At 43.4% G+C, this 24,290-nt stretch overlaps 2 protein-coding genes across 15 annotated transcripts in view; one reads left to right on the plus strand and one right to left on the minus strand.

Moving 5' to 3' along the window:
• The window catches only part of PKP4 (plakophilin 4), a 145,258-nt gene extending 140,593 nt beyond the window's left edge, over positions 1 to 4,665 (minus strand). For all 12 annotated transcript variants that reach the window (XM_048483537.1, XM_048483534.1, XM_048483532.1 and 9 more), the window contains exon 1: positions 4,517 to 4,665. The gene's annotated coding sequence lies outside the window, so the exon portion shown is untranslated. The remainder of the gene's footprint in view (positions 1 to 4,516) is intronic.
• Positions 4,666 to 4,786: 121 nt separating this feature from the next.
• CCDC148 (coiled-coil domain containing 148) overlaps positions 4,787 to 24,290 on the plus strand; it is a 166,888-nt gene continuing 147,384 nt past the window's right edge. For 2 of the 3 annotated variants that reach the window (XR_007243438.1, XM_048483322.1), the window contains exon 1: positions 4,787 to 4,887. The gene's annotated coding sequence lies outside the window, so the exon portion shown is untranslated. The remainder of the gene's footprint in view (positions 4,888 to 24,290) is intronic. The other variant, XM_048483323.1, reaches the window with a different exon arrangement.

Here is a 24,290-nt window from a genome sequence, read left to right on the forward strand (position 1 = left end):
TTCTACCTAATTTACTTTATAATTCCTTGTGGGCTGAAAAAGGGATTAACATTCTGCAGATATATGGGCATTATATTAAATAAGCTCTCTTGACCCTGCTATGGCCATCTAGTAAAAGTATAATTATATTTGGAGAATGAGTTTGCACCTGCACAAATGGAAGATCTATTATGTTTTAAAGGCAGCGTAAGAGTTGTTTTGCTGCATACTATAAATGGATGCAAAGTATAGGTCCCTTTCAAAAGGCTCCAATGCTGGCAACAGGCCAGAGAAAAAGGAAGCAAGTTTGTATGGGAAGAATGCAACGCAATCCTCTCCCAGCCTCCTGCCCCCCTCAGGATACACCAACAAGGATATCCTGGCAGCAAAAGCAAAACAACTACAAGCAGCGATCGCTGTTGGGTTTATTGAGCCTGTAGTAGTTAAACCTGCTACAATCACTGGGATCACTAGAAGACAATAATGATGTGCCATATCATAGAACATCACAAGTATTTCCCCAGAATACGTTTCACCTTTCAAGGCAGCGAACAACCGACTGGGTTGCTCTTAATCTTGTTTAGAGATCGCTTCCTCAAGCATTCTTGGAGACTACTATTACTTGAATGTGACAAAAGCAGAAATTCACTTTATTACTTGAAACATCGTACCTCAACAAAGAAAAGAGAATGCCACTTAAAATGAAATAACAGGGAAATTGATAACAGCAGCAAGAGGTGAAATTTCTGGTTCCAAGAAAAGAGGCCATAGAAATAGTAGAATGGAAGGGGGGAGGGGGAATTAAAGGTTCCATAACTGCTAATATTAAATGAAAAGAGAATGACATATAATGGAGCTTGCCTGAGAGTGCTTGGAGCGGCTGCATGTGTGTGGGGGGTGGGGAACGAATAAGCGTCAGATGACACAGCAGTCAAGATCATTTGGGGAGGCATTCAGGATATATTTAAGAGGGGGTTACTGTTCTTAAATCTTTCGATGAGCACTGAGTACAGCAGCATTCAGATTCCACCCTCCAACCCCCAATATTAAAACACATTTCAACATAACTTATTACCCTTCATTCAAAAGGAGAACAGGCTTTACCAAATCGTTGCTACGTAATTACTACGAGTCATCTATTTCAACACACTAGTACATACAATCCTTTGGAAGCATGATGCTAATTCATCAGCTTAAGCACATAAAGAGTCACTCAGGAAACCTATGAACTTGAAATATAAACATCATTCCAACATACTAGGCACAACAATATACCCAAACAGTAAGATTGCATAGACATGCTGCTTGCAAAAAATGCCAGGATTTATGTTTATTTAACATTTCATATCGGTATGAAGACTGAAAACCTGCTTTCTAGTAAAAGGCACATTTCTCCCATATAATATCATTCAGCATACAGGCAGCAGACCTGTTCAAGCTCCATGAATGTAAAGTATTTCGGCAGAATAACAGGAATATCTATTTTGGTGCAGAGTACAGTATAAATGTTATAATGCTTCTGAGCACATGTCTTAGTCAAAGGTTTAATAGCCAAATCATGATGTCCTATTCACAAAGACTGCCCCAGACATGTTAGGACAATATTTTATGTGGAATGCTTTGGACTTGCTCGGCAGCTACAATTTCTTTCTTACCTAAAGACTGTAATTATTTCCTTTCATCTGGCAGTTTAAAAAAATCAAACAGAAAACAACTACTTTTAGGTCATGTTCAGGCCTGCACATGATTCCCTTTTCACCTATATCTCAACTGCCGTGCTCAAAACTTTCCTAAAGCCCACTCCCCAACCCCTCAGTCTCTTGGCCTAAGCTACCCCTTCCTCACAAATATCAAGTTAAACGGCTTTGACAACTTGAATAGATGAATAGACCCAATACATGCTACTTCTAAACATAAATCTAGGAAAAGACATGTTGACAATTGTTGTGTCCTGCTGCCCTTCTGCGGCCTTTCAATTGGTAATTGACACACTCAACAATTTAATAGTACCAGACAGTTCTCTCTGTTCCATCTCTGGTAAAACACTGCTTTCTCTGTTCTTTTTCAGATAGGAATAATAGGGTTGTAAATACAGTTCAGTAATGCTAAGAAACAGTCCTTTCTTGATTTAAAAAAATATTTATTCAACACAACAAAAAGAAGCAGTGCTCTTTCTCTAACGAGAAAGTGCTATTTGAAGACATCTCCAAGTTATGTTTCTGGCCACAGAAAGACATTGAAAGTCATTCCTCAGTGACACAGATTCACCCTCTTTCCCCCATTTTCGACACCACTGCTGTTATCGATACTCATTTTTTCCCCAAGACATCTAATACAATTCCAACCAGAATGATGCCTGAATGAGAAGATGCCATAGAAGTAGGGGGGGAGGGGAAATCTGTCCCTAGCATTACTCAACGAGGATATGCCAGATTCATGATCATCACTAGGGCCTTCAGAACTGTTCTCCAAGCAAAGCAACGTGACTGAGAATCTAACCTGATCCTGTGTAAATACCATGTTCAGTACAGATACTCTCCCACTCTCTCTCTCTGCAGGCAGCACAGGGAAGCTTGCTCGCTTGCTGCCCGGTAGATGGTCTAGTGACCTTTGGCTGCTAGAGAACCGGGCAAGGAGCAATCTGTTGCAACGGGTTTCCAAGGCATACCACACATTCCTGCACTATCAAAGAGCTCCAGGAACAAACAGCATGTCCCCCCTCCCACACACAGACACACACCTGCCTTCTCATTCGCCCAGAGTGCAAACAGCTTCCGTCCACACACATTGCCGTCTGTCGCACTCCTAGAACACGCAGCCAAAATCAGGCAGCCTCGGCTGCTGCTGCTCCTCTCCCTCCCTCTTCTCTACTGGGCTTCAGTGACTACAAAAGGGTAGTAGCTGCAGAAAATGAGCTACGGAGGGCTTTACGTGGATTCACTGAGCCAGCCTGGTCAACAAGAGCTTTAACAACCAAATGGGAGGAATGGGGGGGGGGGGATGCAAGATGGGGGGAAGGATGAGTAAGGGGAGGTTGCAGGTAGGGAGAGAAGGATTTAGAAGCCCAGGGAAGATAAGCCAAATAAGAGGGTGGGGGTGGAGGTTAAAGAGAAGCTGAAAAAGCAGGAAGGAATTTCTGTAATAAAGCAATGGGGAGGGCAAAGATGAAGGAACATGAAGATAATTGCAATGGTTTAACACACATGAAAAAACCATGGAAGAGGATTGAAAGGGCTTATGCAGACAGAAGGGATGTACAGTTTTTCTACGGCTCTAAGAACGGGAAAAGTGTAGAAAAATATACAGAAAAGCAATATTGAAGAATAAAACATAGGAAAGCCTGGTCTGAATCAGAGGACCCATCCTGAGGAGAGGCCAAAGCCAAGAGGGGAGCGATTAATGCAAGGAAATGTTTGGGAGGAATGAAGGACGTTAGGCAAGACGCACCAAAACAGAGCAGGAAGATGAATAAGAGGAAAATCAGAAGAGTTGGTGTTTAAACCTCGCTTTTCTCTACCTTGTGGACACTCCATGCAGTTTACAATTGTCCTCCCTCCCTACCTCCCCAAAGGACACCTTGTGAAGCAAGTAGGGCTGAGAGAGTTCAGAAAGAGCTGTTAGCAGACCAAGGTCACCCAGCAGGCTTCATGTGGAGGAGTGGGGAAACAAACCCAGTTCTCCAGGTTACAGCGCACCACTCTTAACCATCACATCCTACTGGCTCTGTGGACACAGTTTTTAACGAAGGGACATTTGAGGTACTGGGGTAAATGGAGAAAGGCAAAGGAAGTAGCTTAAATACAAGGTGTCTGACAGCGAATGGCAATTCCCTGGGAAAGTGTTACTGGGAAAAGAATGAGAAATGCAGGAAACCAGATTGTGCAAGAAATGGCACAGGAGCCAGGTAGAAAAAAAAACGAGGAGGAAATCTGCATAAGGGAAGTTGCTAAAAGGATGTAGGAAGGCAATTTAGGTGGAGCCTGGGTAGAAGACCGAGATAAATTGTTGGGAAAGGGAAAGGACACCGAGGACAGGAAAAGTACTTAGAAAATCAATATTTTCGGACAGAAAAATAACTGCCTCGTTTGTTCGCGGGAGAAAGCAAGGGACGACAAGCAGGAAAGGTTACTTAGAGGGTAAACACGCGGATACTTGGGGAGATGGTGGAAGACACAGAGCTTTAAAATGAGCGAGAAAGGGAAAGGCGGGCTGAACAGGAAAAAAGGTGGCCAAATGCAAATGCATGACCCAGGGAGGGAGGCAGGATAAGGGAGAGCCAACTGTTTAATGCAGGGAAGACACATTGCAAGCAGCGACAGCCAGGAGACCTGGTTAAGAAATGCACGGGAGTTTGGAAGCAGTAACCGTGGGGGGTTCATATAGGAGGAGCGAACAGCTTCCCCGGGGCAGGGCACGGAGTTCCTCCTTGCTGTTCCCCCCGTGCCCTAAAGGGACCCCCCCACCCAGCAAGCACGCAGCTTCTTCCACCGCCTTCTCCCTGCTCTGCCCTCAAAGCCTGCAAGGGCGCTTCACTCACCGCGGGCGCGGAGGGGCCGGAGCCACCCCGCCGGGAGAAGGGCCCTACCCCGGGGTGTCCATGGTCGGGGGAAATAACGCGCCACCGCCGAGCAGCAGCACCAGTACCGCCGCCGCCTCCCTCGCCTGCGATCCGCTCCCTCCTTCCCGCCCCTTCCAGCACCCCCCTCGCTCGCCTCGGCGGACGTCAACAAGGCGCCCTGCCCTGTGCCTCGCCCCCATTGGAAGAGCCCGGCTCTGGAGACGCGCCCATTGGTCGCCGGCCGCCGTTGAATCGACCAATGGCGGCGCGGAGGGAGGTTGCTAGGGTTACCGATGCTGTGAAGAGGCCGGTGGTGTGGAAGGGGGCTGCAGGTCCTACCCGCGAAGGGGGTGTGTATTTTTGCAGCAGGGGTCGCTTATGGTGGGGGGATTGACCACGTTGGGAATGGAGGGTGCTCTGAGACTGAGTATGATGCATTGAGAATGAGTGGATTCCTAGCCTGATCTTTTGTGTGCATTACTCAAAAGTAAGCCCTTGTGCTTCCACTGAGGCTCACTGGCAGCAAAAGTGTTGCAAATGTGTAGCTTTTTTCCTGTTTTAAGAAGCGATGCGAACAGCCTTAGTTTTTTCTTCTCTCTTCTTAATCCCTCAGAAAGCATTGCTTCAATGAACGCCTTTCTTTAAAAAGCAGCCTTCCAATGTTATGGGTTTTTTTTTAAACAGCTGTTACTTGCATTTCTTGGTAAACTTCTATTGCACACACTTATGTAAAAAGCAGTCTTCCACTGTTATGGGATTTTTGTATTACACATTTTACTTGCATATCTTGCTTCTAATGCTCATGTAGGAATACATACTTGGGGTTATGTCATGTGGACTAGCTGTGACCTGAATGGCCCAGGCTAGCCTGATCTCAGAACCTGAGCCGGATGGACCCTGGTTAGTATTTGGATGGGAGACTAATAAGGAACATCAGAGCCACAATGCAGACGAAGGCAATAGTAAACCACTTCTGTAAACCTTGAAAACGCCTCAGTGTTGCCGTAGGTCAGCTGTGACTTGATGGCATTTTACACACAGAACATGGACTAAAGACCTTACTTTAGAGCATTTATCACAGTTATGGTCTTGATCAGAGTGTTTATGCAGTGATAACAGGATAGTTTCCTTCCAGCCTCCAACACAGGTTTGGTGGGGAAAGTAGCTTAGAATCATCTGTTGGCTAGTCCACCACATAGAGTGTGGTCTGTCTGGCACCAATCAGAGCCTGGGCCTTTTCTGTTGTAGTCCTGACTTTGTGGAATGGACTCCCTAAAGAGGTGAAGCGGTCCCCTCCTTGGAGATCTTGAGGAGATGCTGCGAGGCCTACCTGTTTGCCAGGGCTTTTGAGGAGGTTTGAATGGCAGGCATCTTTTAAGAAGGGCAGAGGGCGAGATTTGGGTGTTGTTTTTTGCTTGTAACTGAAAGTGTAATAAATGAATACATAAAATAAGTATTAAAACAGTAGCAATCATGGTCACCCCAGAAGCTAAGCAGGTTTGCCTTAATTAGTACTTAGCTGGGAATCCACCAAGGAAGATCAGAGTTGTGATTCAGAGTAAAGCAATGGCAAATCGCCTCTGCTGATTGAAAAGCCCTTGAGGGAGTAACTCTGAGTCCATTGCAGCTTCATGGCACATGGATGGAAAGTGCTGTCAAGTCACAGCTGACTTATGGCAGCCCCTCAAGGTAAGAGACATTCAGAGGTGGTTTGCCATAGCCTGCCTCTGCATAGCAGCCCTGGACTTCCTTGGTGGTCTCCTATCTAAGTATGATGTATAGCCAGTACTGCTTAGCTTCTGAGATCTGATAAGATCAGACTAGCATGGCTATCCAGTCAGGGCTGACATCACTTAGTTATTATGGTCTTGATCAGAGAGTTTATACAGTGATAACAGTTTCTTTCCAGCCTCCAGCACAGGATTGGTGGGGAATGTAGCTTATAATAATCTGTTGGTTATTCCACCACATGGAGCAGCCTGTCTGGCACCAACTGAAGCTGTACCTTTGTCTGCTGTAGCCCTGGCTCTGTGGAATAGGTTCCCTAAAGAGGTGAACGGGTCCCTTCCTTGGAAATATTCAGGAGATGCTGCAAGGCCTATCTGTTTGCCAGGGCTTTTGAGGGGGTTAGAATGGCAGACAGAAGGGAAGGGGGAAGAGTTTTGTGGTTTCCTTTTTTATGTTTGCTCTTACCTGAAGATCAGGATGGTAGTTATGGTACTCAGTGCTCATGTGTGTTCCTTATTTTCTGGTACTTATTTCCAGTGACTTACTGCATATATATCATTTTTAAGAGCAATTTTAAGAAGTATTTGTGCGACATGCATGTGCTGTACTATTCATGAAGTTCCAACCTACTGCCCTTCATTTTTAAAAGTTAAATTGTTGAACAGAGATGCGGGGAAGTGAGCGCCTCCAGGGCATCTGATGTAAATTCATTTTATTTACTCATTTAGAGCATTTTTATACTAGCTCTCTAGGCAGCTTACAAAATAAAAATAATCAAAACAAAACATTAAAAGAGATTAATTAAAAATCCTGCATTTAAAAAAGCCCCAACGCAGGGTAAAAACATAGATAATAAAAACAGACCACAGGGAGAGTCAGTTTCCAGGCTAAAGTAGTGTTTAAAAATCAAGTCTTTAATTAAAAAGCCTGGGTGAATTCGAACATTTTAGTCTGGTACTTCAAGCAGAACAATGTGAGGGGAAGTCTCAAGGGCAATGGCGTTTCACAAGCAAGGTGCCACTCGCTCTAATTGCCACACACTTCACTTTTGAAGAGAAAGGTTTGTGAGGCTGATCTTCCCTGGTGAGCCAGACAATATAGAAGGAGGCAGTCCTTTAACCACCCAGGCCCCAACCCATTTAGAAGAGAAGAAGAAGAAGAAGAGTTTAAATTTGTATCCCCCCTTTCTCTCCTGTAGGAGACTCAAAGGGGCTGACAATCTCCTGCCCTTTCCCCCTCACAACAAATACCCTGTGAGGTAGGTGGGGCTGAGAGAACTCTGAAAAGCTGTGACTAGCCCAAGGTCACTCAGCTGGAGTTTGTGGGAGTGCACAGGTTAACCTGAATTCCCCAGATAAGCCTCCACAGCTCAAGCGGCAGAGCGGGGAATCGAACCTGGTTCCTCCAGATTAGAATGCACCTGCTCTTAACCACTACGCCACTGCTGCAACTGGTAAGAACTAGCATTTTGAATTGTGCCTTGAAACAATGACCCCCACTGCAGATCTTTCCACAACAGGGTAACAGAATCTCTGTATCCCTACCCTGACAATAGCTTCTGCATTTTAGGTAAGCTGAGGTTTCCATTCCAGTTCCATACCAACCCCAAGTAAAGTGTGTTACAGCAACCTAACCGGGATTGAAATGCACGCGCATGAACACTAAAGCGCCATCGTGTACAAGCTCTCACTCCGCATGATACAGTTGTTGAGGTCCGTTTCAAACTGTTAAGTATGATAACTTGCTAGCAAAACACCTTCTTTGTTTTTTAGTCATGGTCCGATGTAGAGTGGGTCTATTTTAATTTTGTTGTTGTTGCTTATCTAAGCACAAAATCCCAATGTGCTGCTTTCCCTCAGTCCCCCAGTTAATTGCCTATCAAGCTACCGATGTTGAATGTGAGTTGCAGCTGTTCTGCCACAAGTACAGCTTTATCTGTTGTGAGATTAAAGCTTATGAATGTTTAATATATTGCTTTAAAAAAAAGACATTTGTGGTCCATTTACTAACACATCCTGCTTCAGAAGCTAATGCAAGACTGGTTTTTGCAGAGTAAATAAATATATGGTGCAGCAGGCAGAGAACAGCCTTCATCGATGCCTAGAAAGAGTGGTGGTGTACAACTGGGAGTGTTACAAGAATGGCTCTCTTTCAGTCTGTGGCATGTTGGGAGGCCTGTGATGTGGCACAGGGTTTCGATTTGGGAGCGCCTATTTGTTTATTTAGAAGACTGATAGGCCATCTCTCCAAAGACCTATTTGAGGGAACTGATAAAATAAAAACAAGCAATAAAAGCATATAACGTAAAATCATAAAGCTCAAAATCCATCAATGGATGTCTTTCTCTTGGGGTAATGCAATTTTACAGCGCTTCAGGCTGGAAGAATCCCAGGCACCTGGTTTCTAAATATTTCATAGAATCATAAAGTTGGATGAGACCACAAGGGCCACCCAGTCCAACCCCCTGCCATGCAGGAACACAGTGTACTAAAGAACTTATTTTTGCAGCAGTGAACAAGACCGTGTCTAAAAGATGGAGCAGAATAAGCTCGTGTTGCATATAGTGGTCAAAAATTACTTTAACGTAATGTTTACAGTAGCAGTGGCTCTACTATAATAGAATCATAGAGTTGGAAGAGACCCCAAGGGCCATCAAGTCCAACTCCCTGCAATGCAGGAACACACAATCAAAGCACTCCCAACATATGTTTATCCAGCATCTGTTTAAAAACCTCCAAAAAAGAAGACTCCACAACTCTATGTGGCAGTGAATTCCACTGTCGAACAGCCCTGGCAGTCAGGAGGTTCTTCCTAATGTTTGGGTGGAATCTCTTTTCCTGCACCTTGAATCAATTACTCCATATCCTAGTCTCTGAGGCAGCAGAAAACAAGCTTGCTCCCTCTTCGACATGGCATCCCTTGAAATATTTAGTCATAGCTATCATGTCCCCCCCTTAACCTTCGCTTCTCCAGACTAAACATCCCCAGTTCCCTAAGCCTCTCTTTGTAGGGCATGGACTCCAGACCTGTTGCCATTTTTGTTGCCCACTTCTGGACCCATTCCAGCATGTCAATATCCTTCTTGAACTACAGTGCCCAGAACTGTACACAATATTCCAAGTGAGGTCTAACCAATGCAGAATAGAGAGGTACAATTACATCCCTCTATCTTGACACTACACTCCTATTGATACAGCCCAAAATCGGCTTTCTTGGCCGCAGCATTACACTGTTGACTCATGTTTAGTTTAAGGTCTACTAAGATTCCCAGATCCCTCTCGCATGCAGTGTTGTCAAGTTGGCTGGCCAAAAGGCCATAATAATAAATATATATCTATCTATCAGTGTTGTCAAGCCAGGTGTCACCCATCCTATATCTGTGCATTTCTTTTCTTTTCTTTTCTTTTTTTTGCCTAAGTGGAGTATCTTACATTTATCTCTGTTGAAATTCATTTTGTTCGTTTTGGCCCAGCTCTCTTAAGCTGTCCAGGTCATTTTGAATTCTGACTCTGGGGGTATTAGCTACCCCTCCTAATTTGGTATCATCTGCAAATTTAATTAACATGCTCTCTTTTCCATCATTCAAGTCATTGATAAAAATATTGAATAGCACTGGGCCCAGGACAGAACCCTGTGGCACCCCACTAATAACTTCTTTCCAGGATGAAGATAAGCCATTCATGAACACCCTTTGAGTTCGATCAGTCAACCAATTAAAAATCCATCTAACAGTAGTATTGTCTACTTTCAGTGTTTGTGTGGTAGAGAGTTGACAGCAGCCAGGAAGAAAAAAAATGTCCTGTCCCTTTAACAGAGGCTTAATGTGTGGAAATGGGCAGCTGAAGCTTTCCATGGCATGGAGGTAACGGCGTCACCATTAAGTCTCTTGTTGAAGGAGGGAACTTTGGGTAGGCAGTCTGGTGTGGTGAAAGTCTAGTGCATTTTTGCAGTTCTAGCAAAGAAGCTTGGACCAGCCTATTCACAAAATCCTATGCAAAGTCAGGTGTACTCAAGCCTTTTGACAGATACTTTTGTACTGCTGGCCTGTTTTTTTTTAAGATGGGCATGAGGAAGACTCCAGTACAAAAGCTATCTCTTTATCTGACTAGAATGCCTATCCTGCCTCCTATGAAATTAAAGGCCAAGTACATAAGATTCCTGGGTACTGGTAAGACACAGGCCTGCTTTGTTCTTAAGCACCTTTGACTTTGAACCAATGACATAACACCTTTACCAACAACAACAAAATTGGAAGGGGTAGGAGCAGCTTTGTCTCCTTGATATGCTTGCAAATAGCTGCAAATCAAAATGACCAGGCCATGTTTTTTCCTGAATGGTTGATGGAGTTGTCCTTTCTAATGGGGTTCAATGAGTTTAGGCATGACTGACTATTCAAAAGATAAGACTGCAGAGTTCTAATCCTATGTATTCTTTCCCCTAATGCAAGGGCCACTGAGCGCAGTGAGATTTTTGCATCTAGATGATTGCAGTCATCTGGAATACTCTAAAATGATAGCCTTTGGGGAATGAAGCCAATGAGACTTGAGAAATAGGAATTGAAATAAAACAAACCTGGTAACCTATAAAAAGTCCCCCCCCCCCCAGTAAATTAACGGTGTGCACTTCTGTTGACTGATAAAAGCTTGCTACCCAAAGTACTGTTTCTAGCATGAAGTAGGGTTGGCAGCTTAAGTGGGCCTGGGGATTTTCTGGAATTGCAACCAATCTCTGAATTATAGAAATCAGTTTCCTTGGAGAAAAAGGCTGCTTTGGATGGTGGACTCATTGGAATTATACCCTACTGAGGTTCATCCTTACCATAAATCCCACAGCCTCTAGGGGCTCTACTCTCAAATTTCCAAGAATTCCCCAACCTAGAACTAGCAACCCTAAAAGAGCAGGACAGCACTACTAAGGGGCCTGATGTTTGTAAGTGCTTAAGGTGGAAGAAGCTGAAGTAGCAGTAATGGTGTTTTTAAAATCCATCAAAGCTTCTAGGTTATGATCCTTAGAAAAAGGAATCTTAGGCTGTTTCTGCACAGCCCAATAACAGCGCCCTAGGGACAGTAAAAACACCATCCCTGGGGCACTGTTCACACAGCAGATGCTGCTGCATTGCAGCAGTGCCACACTCATGCCGCCCAGGCCGCGCGAAAACGCTGCTTTTGAACCTTGCTCAGGGAGCGAGGTTTTTCAAAAGCGGTGTCTTCCAAAAGTGGCGTCTTCCAAAAGTGGCATCCTGATGCAAATGACCCCGGGACTTGCATCGGCATGAACCATGCCAATGCAGCCCCGCTGCTCTGGCCATGAAGAAACAGCCTTAGTGAATTGATTAGGCAAAACTTCTTTTTAATGTTTCACAGGCATGTGGGGCAGTTTCTGATTTACCACGCTTATTTTCAGATTTGTATGCCATTTGTGTGTTTTATGGTCTGGGATTTCCCCGCTGTCTTTCAGAAAAATCTTTCCCTTGGCAACGTTCCAGGCAGCGACTGTGAAACAAAACACAGCTTGTGGACTCTTCCCACCAGTGTGTGGGGCGGAGGGCGAGATCAGACAGAAGTCATGGTTAACTAAGTGACAGTAAGATTAGATATCCCACATCTCCTCCTTGAACAAAATGGGATGTGATAAGCTTACAAAAATGAAGCTTTGCAGACTGATAGTGCACTCCTAAGTAGAGTTAAATCATAGGTGTCAAACTCGCGGCCCTCCAGATGTTATGGACTACAATTCCCATCATCCCCTGCCTGCATGATGCTGGCATCATGGGAACTGTAGTCCATAACATCTGGAGGGCTGCGAATTTAACACCTGTGAGTTAAATCATTCTAAACTCACTGAAGTCAATGGGCTTAGAAGAGTGTAATTCTGCTCAGGATCGCACTGTGAGGGAGCAATCCTAAGAAAGTCTACACAGCAGTTGTTTAATGGGAATTCCTTCCAGGACGCTCTGTTTCGGATCGCTGCTGGTTGGTAGTACATTATAAACCACTCCTGAAATACTGCATTTTGAAATGGTCGCATGACAAATTTGGTATGGGTAAGAAAAACACTGATGTTAGAGGCATCATAGATTTTAAGTGTGTATTGGTGGATTTTCAGAATCCTAGGTTTATAAATGGTTAAACATTGAGTCTATTCCTTGTAAATTTGGGGATGTTTGTCATTCTTAAACAAAATCCATCATTGTTTCATTTATGAATATCGCAGTGAAACCTTTTATGCTAGGTTTGCCCCACTTGTTACATGAAAATGTCCCACTGAAATGAATACCACTTGTAGCTCCCACGTAATGATTTAAGATCAGGGTGTTAATGTTACTGCTCTTTTTCTTTCTTTCTTTATCTCCAACCTCAGTCTGGTTGGTTAGCTATAATTTCATTTAGCAGTGCCCCGATGTGAGATCATAAAGTTTCAGCTAAAGACCTTCAAGGCCTAATTACAGCTTTAATGTGCAACCCATTTCTGGATTGAGTCCAATTTTTGTATAATACACTATTGTGTTCATGCCCTGGGCTGATGCTGTGGCACACAAATAGGCACTTGTTACATGATTAGAAACATCTTCCTTTGGGTGTGAAACTAAGCTAACTCCTTACTTTAAAAAAAAAAGTATAAAGATAATAGAGGGATTGGATAGTTTGCATTGGGCTGTTCTCTGTTGGTGCAAATCTGCTTCAGCAAGATTATTAAAAGCTGAAAAAGTCATGTTGCTGGAACAACAAAAGCTAACCCATTGATTGTGGCCTAGGTTTTAATGAGCGGAGTCTTCTTTTGGGCAGATACATGAGGTGTTAATACTCCATGAGGGAAAATAGGTCTATAGGCATACTAGGGTTACCAACCTTCGGATAGGAGCTAGGGATCTCCTGGAATTATGGCTGATATTCTGACTATGGAGTTTGGATCCCTTGGAGAAAATGGCAGCCTTTGAGAGTGGGTTCTATGACTCCCCTACTGATGTGGCTAATCTCCCCAGGCGCCACCCCCAAATTTCCCAACCTGGAATTAGCAGCCCTAATACATACATGGGTACAGACAGAAGAAAGGGGGGAGGCAAGAGAACAGAAGGCCAAGGACTCCAGGACTCCAATCTGTTGCATTACTTTCCAGATCACTCAGAAAACTAAACAGTATAGTCAATGTTATCCTTCAGGTTGCCTTGTACCCATCTGCCTCAGAGAGTGTAATAGTCTAACATGGCTGCCTCCACAATCATTGCTTGGTGGAACGCTCCCATATCTAGTTGGAAGTTCCCTTTAAACCAAGGAGACAATTGCAAATAAAGGTATCTGTGGCATTAATGTTTGTCCAGTTTGATTTAGGAATAATAGCTGAATTAAATGGGAAGTGGTTTAATGGTGAAATGGTGAAATAATGGCTGCTTTTTCACTGCATGCGTCAGCAAAAATGTAGACATTGTTGCTTTGCTGCCCATTATGAATCTGATTCCAAGTCAAATCACTGGTCTGTCTTGTTTTATATTAATTTCAGTGGGACTTTTTGGATTGAAAGCGTATGTTTTGCCACTGGGACATGGCCCCTTTCACAATGATCTTCTGAAAGGGCATGATGTCATACCGTGTCACTTTCATCAACCTGGAAGTGATGTCATGCTGTTGCTGCTGGCTCCCCTACCTGGATGCTACGCTGGGCCTGGCAGCCCTATATCAAAGTGCAAACCAAAACAAAAGCATGAACTGACTTGCCTAAACAAGAAGGATTGGACTTTTGAAACTTATAAGAGTCAGCTGACCATGTGCCCCTATGAGGGGCTTCAGAAAAGGCTCAAATCCCACTTCTACAAACCGTAGCAGGCCTTTTCAGATCATAATACACAAGGGAAAATGCATGATGTACAATTTTGAGGTTTGTGTGCATCACACTTAAATGCACAGCAATGAATATGGTGGCATTTATTAAATATTGCATGAACTATTTTTCTTATTTGAGAAGTGTGCATCCTATAGGACTGCCAGACTTCCTACTATATGAACATCCCTGTTTTGATGCCAGTTATGAATCTGCCTTATACCAAGCCAAAACACTGGTTCATCTAGTTTGATATTAATCTCAGTGGGTCTTTCTGTAGTCAAAGCATATGTTATTCCACCAGCTATGGCAGGATTTACCACGGAATTTCTGATGATTCCTGGAGCTACCCTTCACAAAGCAACTCAGGATGATACACCTCCCCCAAATTCCTGTCGCTGAATCTCTGTCCTGCTTTTCTCCTGAAAAGGGCCATCAAAAGTGACTCTTGAAGAAAAAAAATTAGATCGTAAAATGAAAACAAACCTCATAAAAAGGCAGTAAAAGAAGCTAAAATAGATACTGAACACAGGCACAAGAACCAAACCAGACCAAAAATATGTCATTCATCAGATAAGTGGGAGAAGAGTCTTGACATAGTACCAAAAGGATCACCGCATTAGTGCCATAGTGTAATCTTCGGATGAGGAGCATGTTCCCTACATAACTACATTCAGCAGTGTCTCTGGGCACCACTTATGTAACTGCAGATGATGTGGCCTCAAATGATATCAAGGAGCTGACAGGCTTTCCAGGGAGCAGGCAATCCTTAAAACTGATAGACTGTTGGTGGACAGACTGTGATTCTGTTCTCCTACTTAGGGTTTGGACAGATCCTCTATAATAAATCCTCGTATTTTCAAGGTTACCTTTACTGATTTAATGCGATGTTTGAGAAACCTCCAAAGGGTGATCACTACCTCACAGAGGATTATCGGCTGCCCTCTCCCCTCCTTGGAAGAACTCTATAATTCCCGAAGCCTAAAGAAAGCCCAAAATATTCTGAGAGACCCGTCTCATCCAGCACACTCTCTTTTTGAACTGTTACCATCTGGCAGACGATACAGGTCTATAAAAACTAGGACAAAGAGGCTTAGAGACGGCTTCTACTCTAGAGCTGTGGCTATGCTGAACGCCATGGTTTCGTGTTGATGTGTTTGGGGCTGTGTAGGGATGGGTGGAGGAAGGGGAAAGTGAGGATGGGGTATGAGTCTGAAATTGTGTGCATCGAGGAATGCTGCTGTAAATTTCGTTGTGCGTGCACAATGACAATAAAATGCTTATGCTTAAAGAATGAGAATAGGCTGCCAAAACTGTTTTAAGTATAATTGAAAATTATTTAGGAAAAAGAGTTATAAAATGAGGGGGGTAGCCTTGTAGAGTTTTGTAATTGATTAACTGAATGTTTCTGCATAAAGATGTACAGACATTTTAAAGCTATGAGGGGAAAACTATCCTCCACCTCCCTGCGATGGAGGTGGGGGTTGTTCCTACATAAAATGTATTGAAGATGTATGCCTTGTATTTTCAAGGTTACCTTTACTGATTTAACGTGATGTTTGAGAAACAATTATTATACTATAGTTAGTCTGATGAAAGCCAGAGTAGTGTAGTAGTTAAGGTGTTGAACTAGGACCAGGTTCAAATCCCCATTCGAGCCATGGAAGCTTGCTGGGTGACCTTGCGCCAGTCATGCACACTCAGCCCCACCTTGGCTAGTATTTGGGTGGGAGACCTCCAAGGAATACTGGGGCCATGATGCAGAAGAAGGCAATGGCAAACTACCTCTCTTGCCTTCAGAGGCATAGCAAGCTCCCGGTGCACTGATGCCCCGCCACATCCCCGCCACGCCATGCCACGCCCCACCACACCCCCACAGGAGTGCATGCTCGATCTATCGTACCCCCCCTTGCCTTGAAAACTCTACAAGGTCCCCATAAGTCAGCTGTGACATGGCAACCAAAAAAAAGTTAGTTTGACAATACAGTAAGCAATTAACTGTTTTGTCTGTTGCTTGGTCTGCTAACAGTGCGGTTCGAAGAACACATTGCTGTGAGTAAGCCCTATTGAGTCGATATGAGTAGGATTCTGAGTAGAATAGTTCAAGATTGCTCTCTAAATGTGGGGATTCTATTAAATACCTCTGGCATCATTATTGTTCACTCGTGCCATTTAGATACAATTTGAATTTGCCTTTAGACACAACACTTTCAGGTGATATTTTTTGTGCCATTTTTCTAGGATATCCAAATCTTTCCCATAGAGCCAATTTAGACTTCTCTCAGTGCATATGTGATTAGTTCCTGCCTCCCATCCTTGCAGGTGTGATACTTCGCACTTACTTGTCTTTTAATCTCACTTGCTATTCTGTTATCTGGTCTGACTTTGAAGAGACTATTTAGAAATAGGGTTGCCATCAGCCTTGGAAAAAAATGTCCTGTCCCTTTAATAGAGGCTTTGTAAATGAACTTGGACGGCTGATTTCTTGATGTAGATATCACACACTGTTAATTCTGTAGTAAAGGGATTGAACATTTTTTTCTTCAGGTAATTGGCAAATCTATTTAGGAATCTTCTTAGTGTGTTTAGTGTGTGGTACAAATGTGAGCACTTCACTTTCCACTCTAAGCCCCAATTTTCATTGAGGACTAACCTGTGCCTATTAGATAGCTTTGCTCCCAATTCAAATCCTTTAAGGATCCCATGGTTTAATTTACTCAACTAGGAAAAGCTGACCATTTATTCCTACCTCTGCTCTATGTTTTTTTTAAAATGTGTCCCTAACCTATAAGACAGTGTGACTGTGCAGTTAAAAGCAAGTTCTTCAAGAGCCTCTGGCAAGGATTTTGTCAAAAGCTTCTTGAAAGTTCAAACACATAATATCTAATGTCCCATATATACTTTTTATTGATTGCCTCAAACAATTTTTAAGAACTGCTGGGAAAAGGCTTCCCTCTCCCGAAACCATTCTAATTCTTTCTTCCTTAGCAACGCTTGTGTTTATAAGTTTGGTAATTGTAGTCTTAATAATGGCTTTCACCCCCTTAACGTACGACAGAATTTAGACTTGACAGGTGTATAATTTCCTGAGTTTATTTGTTTTAATTCACATTCCATGGGTGATCTCCTAGGCTTCTGCCATTAAGGAACCTGACTTTAAGGATGTTACATATTTTAGATGAAAGATACACTGTCTTGCAATGCAGGGTGCCACAAGTGCACACAGAGGTGGGTGTATATAGGGAGCTGTTAGGAATCAAACACTTAAAGTGTAATCTCAACTCCAAGGAGTGTAAATCCCTGCTGATCACTGCAACTGGTTTCAATCAAAAGTGCTCAGCAGCAGGAGATAACCATTACAACAATCACCGCCCACAGCAAACCTTCTAGATGGCAATTAATGTACCTGCTGAACAAGCCGCATGCCTGTTAATAACTCACAAGTATATTGAAAATATTAATAGAATATTTGAAAGGTCAGAAATGCAGGACAAGAGCTGAAATTCAGAGAATCCCTGTATTCTTTGGGCCTAGAAACTATATGCTTATCTACATATGAAAACATTTTCTTGATAGAATGGCTTTTGTATTCTCTGGAAGATCCTCTTCAATCTCAAAACTGTCGGAATATCTAGCTTGATCCATGTGACTGGTATAGTTAACACTTATTACTTTCGTTAGCTTGCGTCCAACAAACAAACCGCATGACTACCGGTGCCAGTGTATCAGGTGCTTGTTTTTGGCCAGACAGCCTATTTTATATCAGTCAAGTTGGTTCCCTCAGTCAGTGGATGAACGTGTTGTGCTAATAGGAACAAGGAAAGATGCGCTGCACTAATAGCTGTCTGAATAAATGCGAACATTTATTGTTTGTAATAAAAAAGGTTAAGTAGCACCAAACCCCGCTATCACCACAAGAAAACTTATCGTGTACTTAAAGTGAAAACAATGCTCATACAGTATATATCTCTACAGTCCTATATCATGTCTAGGTGCCATAGACAATTGCACAGTAATTGAGCCTGCACATCAATTTATAACAGTCCCAAAATGTGAAGGAACAAGGTAACTCCAATGCACTAAAAGTCCCAGGTTACAAGAGAATGAGATGACTCTGATATGCTGTATTCGGTGTCTTCTTAGGTCTGTATATGGAGCCGCTGCGTATTATTCTAATACACATAGATTTAGAAATCAGGTGATGAAAAGCAATACAAAGGGTCTGACATGGATCCAGTAGTCATCCCCCCCCACACACACACACACATATAAAAAACAGCTGCGTTGGTCCATGAGGAAGTTTTCTACTTGATTATTAAATTGTGACAGAGAGAAAAGATTTCGGCTATATTCAGTGGTAGAAGTATCATTCCCGCCTTTAGAGGGATCTTTTTGGTGATTGTTTTAGTTCTATGGAATAATCTTCCTGAAACTGTTCAGAAGGCTTCTTCGTGCTGTGAAGCTATTCAGGAGGGCTTCTGACGCCTAATTGTTTTTGATGGTAGATCTATTCTTATGGATTTTTAATGGTATGTATTTATTATCATCATTGAGTATAGTTTCAGAGACAGGCCTGTTTAAAAATTGTTTAAATTAACTAGACTGACAATATTAATGGAAGATGTTCCTTGCAGACTCATTGGGTTAGCTTGTGACTGTTTTAGATGAAAATATTTTCAGTTACACCAGACACTGGGACAAAGAAGCAATTGTTGCTCTGCCTTGGAAAATATAAACGCCAGTAGTTATTCAGATCTGCCTTCAGCACTGTTTTACAGTTGATGTTTACTAGTTGTCAATGACCAGTGTGGCCATCTGCCTTCCAGTACGCATTTCACAATAGGTTGTATGTGCCACACTGTTACTAAGATCCTGGAGAATAACAGAGAGTCCTCCCTCCCTGCTTGCCTGTCACACCAGTCTAAAGCTGCACTACACCATAATGTTTTCTGAAAGACAACTATTTGAGCATAACATAATATCTGCTATTTGCAGAATCAGGGCTGCTTTAGACTCTGCTGAGCACAAATTTCTCTTCAGTTACAAAGTGTTACTGGTTAAAGCACCATTGTAGAATCACAGTGCTCTTGTTGTTGTTTTAAACATGTGACAGTGTTCTTGTTCTCAGTGTTTCTGCCTTAGGTTTTCTTCTCTTCACATCTCCTTTGTCTTCCTCTGTTTTACCAGAATGAAAATTCGTTCCTTTTTGGAGGCCTTTAGGTTTAAATAATCATGAATAAAACGAATCCTACGAAATGCAGCTATAATGCAAATATACAAACAATCATGTGTCTAGATAAATCTGTTTTCGATTAGTGTGTTGTATGAAAGCCTGAGTATTTTGAGTTTATTTCAGATTTATAGTTTGCTGCCAGAGGAGGGGAGAATGAACTCAAGGGTGCGGAAAGACAACACAGACAACCACCTTGTTTGGAAAAAAAATTGGCCACAGCCTGCTTATTGGTATTCTGGCTGAGGGAAGCAGAGGCACAGCATAGGGGATGGATCTGGCACTGGGCAGCATGTCTGCTGTCCCCCAGTGACCACTGAGCAGCATGTCTGCTGTCCCACAGTAATAACCTTTCCCCAGCCCAATGCGTGGGGGAAAAACCAACACCTGGAGCAGCAAGATAGTGGGAGCCATATGGGCGTTGGCCTCTGGATGAACTCCCTTTGCTGCCAGGGGGCATGAGCCATCCTCAGCCCCCGCCTGGGCATGTGGTACACATGCTTGTTACCACCCCCCCAGGCCACTTATGGAGACCCCACCAGAAGGGGAGGCCCAGCACACAGGTTCTTCCTCCCCTGAACGGCTGTGACAGATGAATGTAAATAACAGAACCCAACAAATAATAGGGCAACACTACAAAGTCAAAAAACGAGGGAGGTTGGGTTGGAGAAGCTGTCGTACCCTGAGTGGAAGAGAGGCACGACAAGGCTCAGCCTACTCTTGTAAGGCCGAGGGCCCACCCCCTCCACTAACATCACTCCTCGCGCCGTCAGCAGAACTGGATTCAGCACCGACCCTGCCCCTCTCCCTACCCACACCCAGGCAGCAATGGTGGCCTAGGTAATTCTCAGCCATGCTTTCTCTGTGTAAGAATGGAATTGGAATGGGGGGGGGGGAATTATGTTGAGAGCACTGGATGTACAGTTCTGCGGTAGTGTTGGTTTTATTTTTCTCAGAGTGATTCTTGCGAGTGTTAAACTGAATGTTTGGATCATTTTTCCCGGCATCACTGTGGCACGTATGAGAGATACATGAGGAAGCCCAGCTGCAGGCACTAAGCTTGTGCTTTGGGTATGGCCAGAAAGGCATTAGTTGGGGACAGCATGGTTGCTGGGGGCTGGAGCTGCTAACTCTGGAGAGGATGTTCTCTTAGACTGGAGAGATTGAAGGGAGTTGCACAGTCCACCCCCACCCCCTGATTTTATGGTCCAGGCCCCAAGACACCCAGCTGTAAGCTTGACACTAGGGGAAGATTTAAGGATGAGTGCATTGAGGAGTTGGGAGGCAGAAGACGTGCAAGGCACATGCAGCAAAGAGTGAGGCGTCCATGTTAGTGTGGAACAGAACAGGTAAGAGCCCTGAGGCAGCCAGGTCAAGGGAGTGCTGCAACAATCCTAGAAAACCTTGTTGCCTGTTGTGTCTCTGAATAAAATGTGTTGTTGAAAACCTGCTCCACATACCAGGGGCCTGTCTGTAAGGGAGGGAGAGTTGCCCTGGCCCAAGCTTGCTTGAATTCCCCTGCGTTGGCCATGCAAGCCGAACAACTGAATGCAGAACAGTGGCTATAGTTACCCTGTTTTAGAATGACCAAGCATCCACATTTCACTGATATTATTAATTGAATAAACATCTAATAATGTCCCTTGCTGTATTTTTAATATTTTTTCTTTAGTTGGGGAGGATCTTGCAAGTGGGACTAGGGGGATAAACAGTTGGAACGTTACCCTTGCCTGACCCAGTTTCTCATTCAAAATATTACAAGCTCTCAGGGACTTGAGCACGCCAGTTTCCTTATGTTCCTCTGTCCTTTTTACTTCAGCTCACAACATTCTGAGAACAATGAGCATTCTAAGTCTTAATTCTGCTATTTGAGGTGAGGGGTGTTTTTCTTAATTGTTAAAAATAAATGTCCTGGCCTTACCAGTTGGAGTGTAGCTCTTGCTGAATTTTGATATTAAACTATGCATTTTGTTACTATACTGTTTTACACCAAAAGAAGACAGTGCGGTTGTGTGTTCATCGGTGGAAGCTGATTGTGCGTGCCTTCATGGGCCTTTCTGCATGGGCCAATAAAAGTGAGGGAAGGGCGGGTTACATGAACCAGCCCTTGCCCTGGTCCCTTCATACATCTGGCTGTCCCATGGAACCTTTGCACAAAGGCGCTTTTTAAAAACTTCACTGCCTGCCTTCCCCCGCCCCCTTCCTGCCTGTGAAGCTGTGCTTCACAGGCAGGCAGGACCAACCCCCCCAGGGCATGATATGGCCTGTTTCCCCTGTGTGGCTCCGCAGATGGGAGCCGGGGAAGGGGTTTTCGAGAATCATGTTATCTGTGATTCTCTCGTTTTAACGCAGTTATTTTGTTAAAATGGAAGAATCGCACGTAGCACGATTCTTGAAAAACCTGGGTTGGGGGGAAATGCAGAGCAGATTCGCATTAGGATTGGGATTCATGTGAAGTTCCCCCCCATCCCGGGTTTTTTTACTTGGTTTATCCTTGTTTAATTGGCCCATGTCAAAGATGTCCCAATTGTCTGTGAAGACTAAAGAATCATATTTAAGTACCAGCTTTATCAAAACCACCATCCTTTGCAATGCTAAAATTAACACTTTGTTTAAAAATAATTCATAGAGCTCCAGACAGCTATCAGCAACACCTTCGCTTTTGTACGGTTGTGCCTGCCATTTTGTAGGCTCCGTGCTGCCGCGGAAAGCAGAATGACAGGCGCAACTGTTCAAAAGTGAAAGTGTTGCTGATAGCCATCCTGAGCACTATACATTCTCTTTTATCAAAGTGCAAAGTTTAGCATTGCAAAGGATAATGTTTTTGACGAGCCAGTGCTTAAATATGACTCTTTTGTTTTCATGGAGAACTGGGGGGGAGCACTAGGACCCTGGTGGATCGTTCCTCCATAGAAAGATTCCAGGAAGATTTGATGTTTTAATTCACACATCTCCTGTCATCTTTTTGTGGAAAGACATTCCACAAAAGATTGTGTTTAGACGTTCTCAGTCTAAACTTTCCCATAGAATAGTCATGAGGATACAATAGATATGAGGAGAACAACATAAATTTTCCCATTGGGGGAAAAGTATGAGGAATAAATGAAGTAGATAAATTGTGTTCTTATAAGCACAGTTCTGAAAAACAGAATTCTTTCACAGTTCCAGTCAGCTATCATGGATATGAAGTAGATATTTCTTGGATACATTCTCTTACGCCCTTTTCCTCTCTGTTGATATCCGACCAACTGATCTTCACTCACCAATAGTGAGGGCTGAAAGGTCAAGTGTCAGTCATTGTACCACTTCCATTGTGCCCCACTTAATGACCAGCCAGTGTCATGAGAGGGTTCATGCAAATTCTTAATGGGACTAATTCTGTGCATGATGTGTGTGAAGAAGCTATTTACATATTGTGCTGAATCTTGGTCAGTCTCCCAAGTTGTTGTTTGTTCATGTAGGGTTATGGATGTGCATGACATTTTTGAGCCACTTGCAAACCAAAGCGTGATGTAAGATAGAGGAAAGGGGATGTGCTTTGGCTGAGCTTCAGTACAGAAGAGCACTAAGGGATTGTGTCAAAGGCTTGGTGAGAAAGAAGATGAGGTACCTGGCATCATGCCTCACATTTGGTTGGCAGTTCCAGGACTGAATGGGTAGCAAGAGAGAAAGGTATGGCTGAGGGAGCAGGAGAACTCTGGAGTTCTGAAAGTGGTGCAGCTGGCAGAGTGAAAGTCACAGGGAGTGGTGATCAGGGCAGGACAACACAGAGGTAAGAGGGACAGCCAAGGCCAGGACTTGAAGATACAGAGGAATTCTGTTTCTGGCAATCTCTTTCCATAAAAGCCTTGTTTGCACGGTTTCAAATTTGCTTTGATTTCTTTGTAAGTGTGCTCAGGATAATGGTTGGGAGGCTCTCAGGGCCAAAATGAGAGTCTGTAACTGATAATAGAACTTAATAGATGATGTTAGCACAATAGAATATTGGCACCATGTAATAGTCTGCTGCTGGTAGATAAACATCTCAGTGTTGCTTCCCATTTATCAAAAACAAATTCTGAGGCAGAGCCAAGGGACTCTTTTTTGTCATGTGGGAGGCAGTGTGCTTTTATGGGCAGGTTTCTATTACAGTGACTTTATTTCTTTTGCACTTGGGGACTGATGTAGATCTAATCATTTTATCTGATGGGTGCCGGTGCTATAAGAGTGATAGCTGTTCACTGGGCCATTAATGGAAAGAGCTGCTTGTCTGGCATAGGGAAGGCAAGTTATTATCCGAATTAGTCAGTTGAAGGTCAGTTTACATTTTAAATACTAGTTTTTAAAAACTTTGTAGAAATGGGCAGTTTAAAATGCCAGTGGTATGAAGAAGGAGGCAGAGGTAGTGGGGCAAATGTCCACATGTGGGTCAGCGGCAGCTACTGAGAAAAAAGGAATTGGAGATGACAGACTGACCAGGCAACAGTTCTTCTGCAAAAATTCATTCATGGCTAAATTGGGCATTATTGCTGTAAAATTCAGTACTTGCTAATAAACCATTATCCTTTACTTGAGGAATTTGACTGTACAACCTAAATTAGATTGATGGTGGTCTAGCCTTAGTACAGGTTCAAAAGCATGTACAGTGTTCTTTTGTGTTGCCAGTCTCTGCTCTGTTTCAAAAGTCAAGCCAATGTGACTACCAAACTGAAGGCAACCGACTGGCTATAAACCCCCTAGAATGGTGTAGGCTAGTCTGATCTTGTCAGATCTCAGAAGCTACCATTTGAATTAAGTGGAGTTCCATGCATACAGTTCAACTCAATAGAAATTACACTGAAGAAGGCTCGCAGCAATTGCTGTCTTACTTTCAAGTGAAGTCTTGTTATAAGTATAATATGTGTCCAAAACTACAAACATTACAAAAGTACCCCAAGGCCTCTGAAATACAGACCCTAACAACTCCAATAGAAGTCTTGTGCAGGACAAAACATCCACTAA

The sequence above is a fragment of the Sphaerodactylus townsendi genome, linkage group LG02, assembly GCF_021028975.2.
Source record: "Sphaerodactylus townsendi isolate TG3544 linkage group LG02, MPM_Stown_v2.3, whole genome shotgun sequence".
NCBI classification, from domain to species: domain Eukaryota; kingdom Metazoa; phylum Chordata; class Lepidosauria; order Squamata; family Sphaerodactylidae; genus Sphaerodactylus; species Sphaerodactylus townsendi.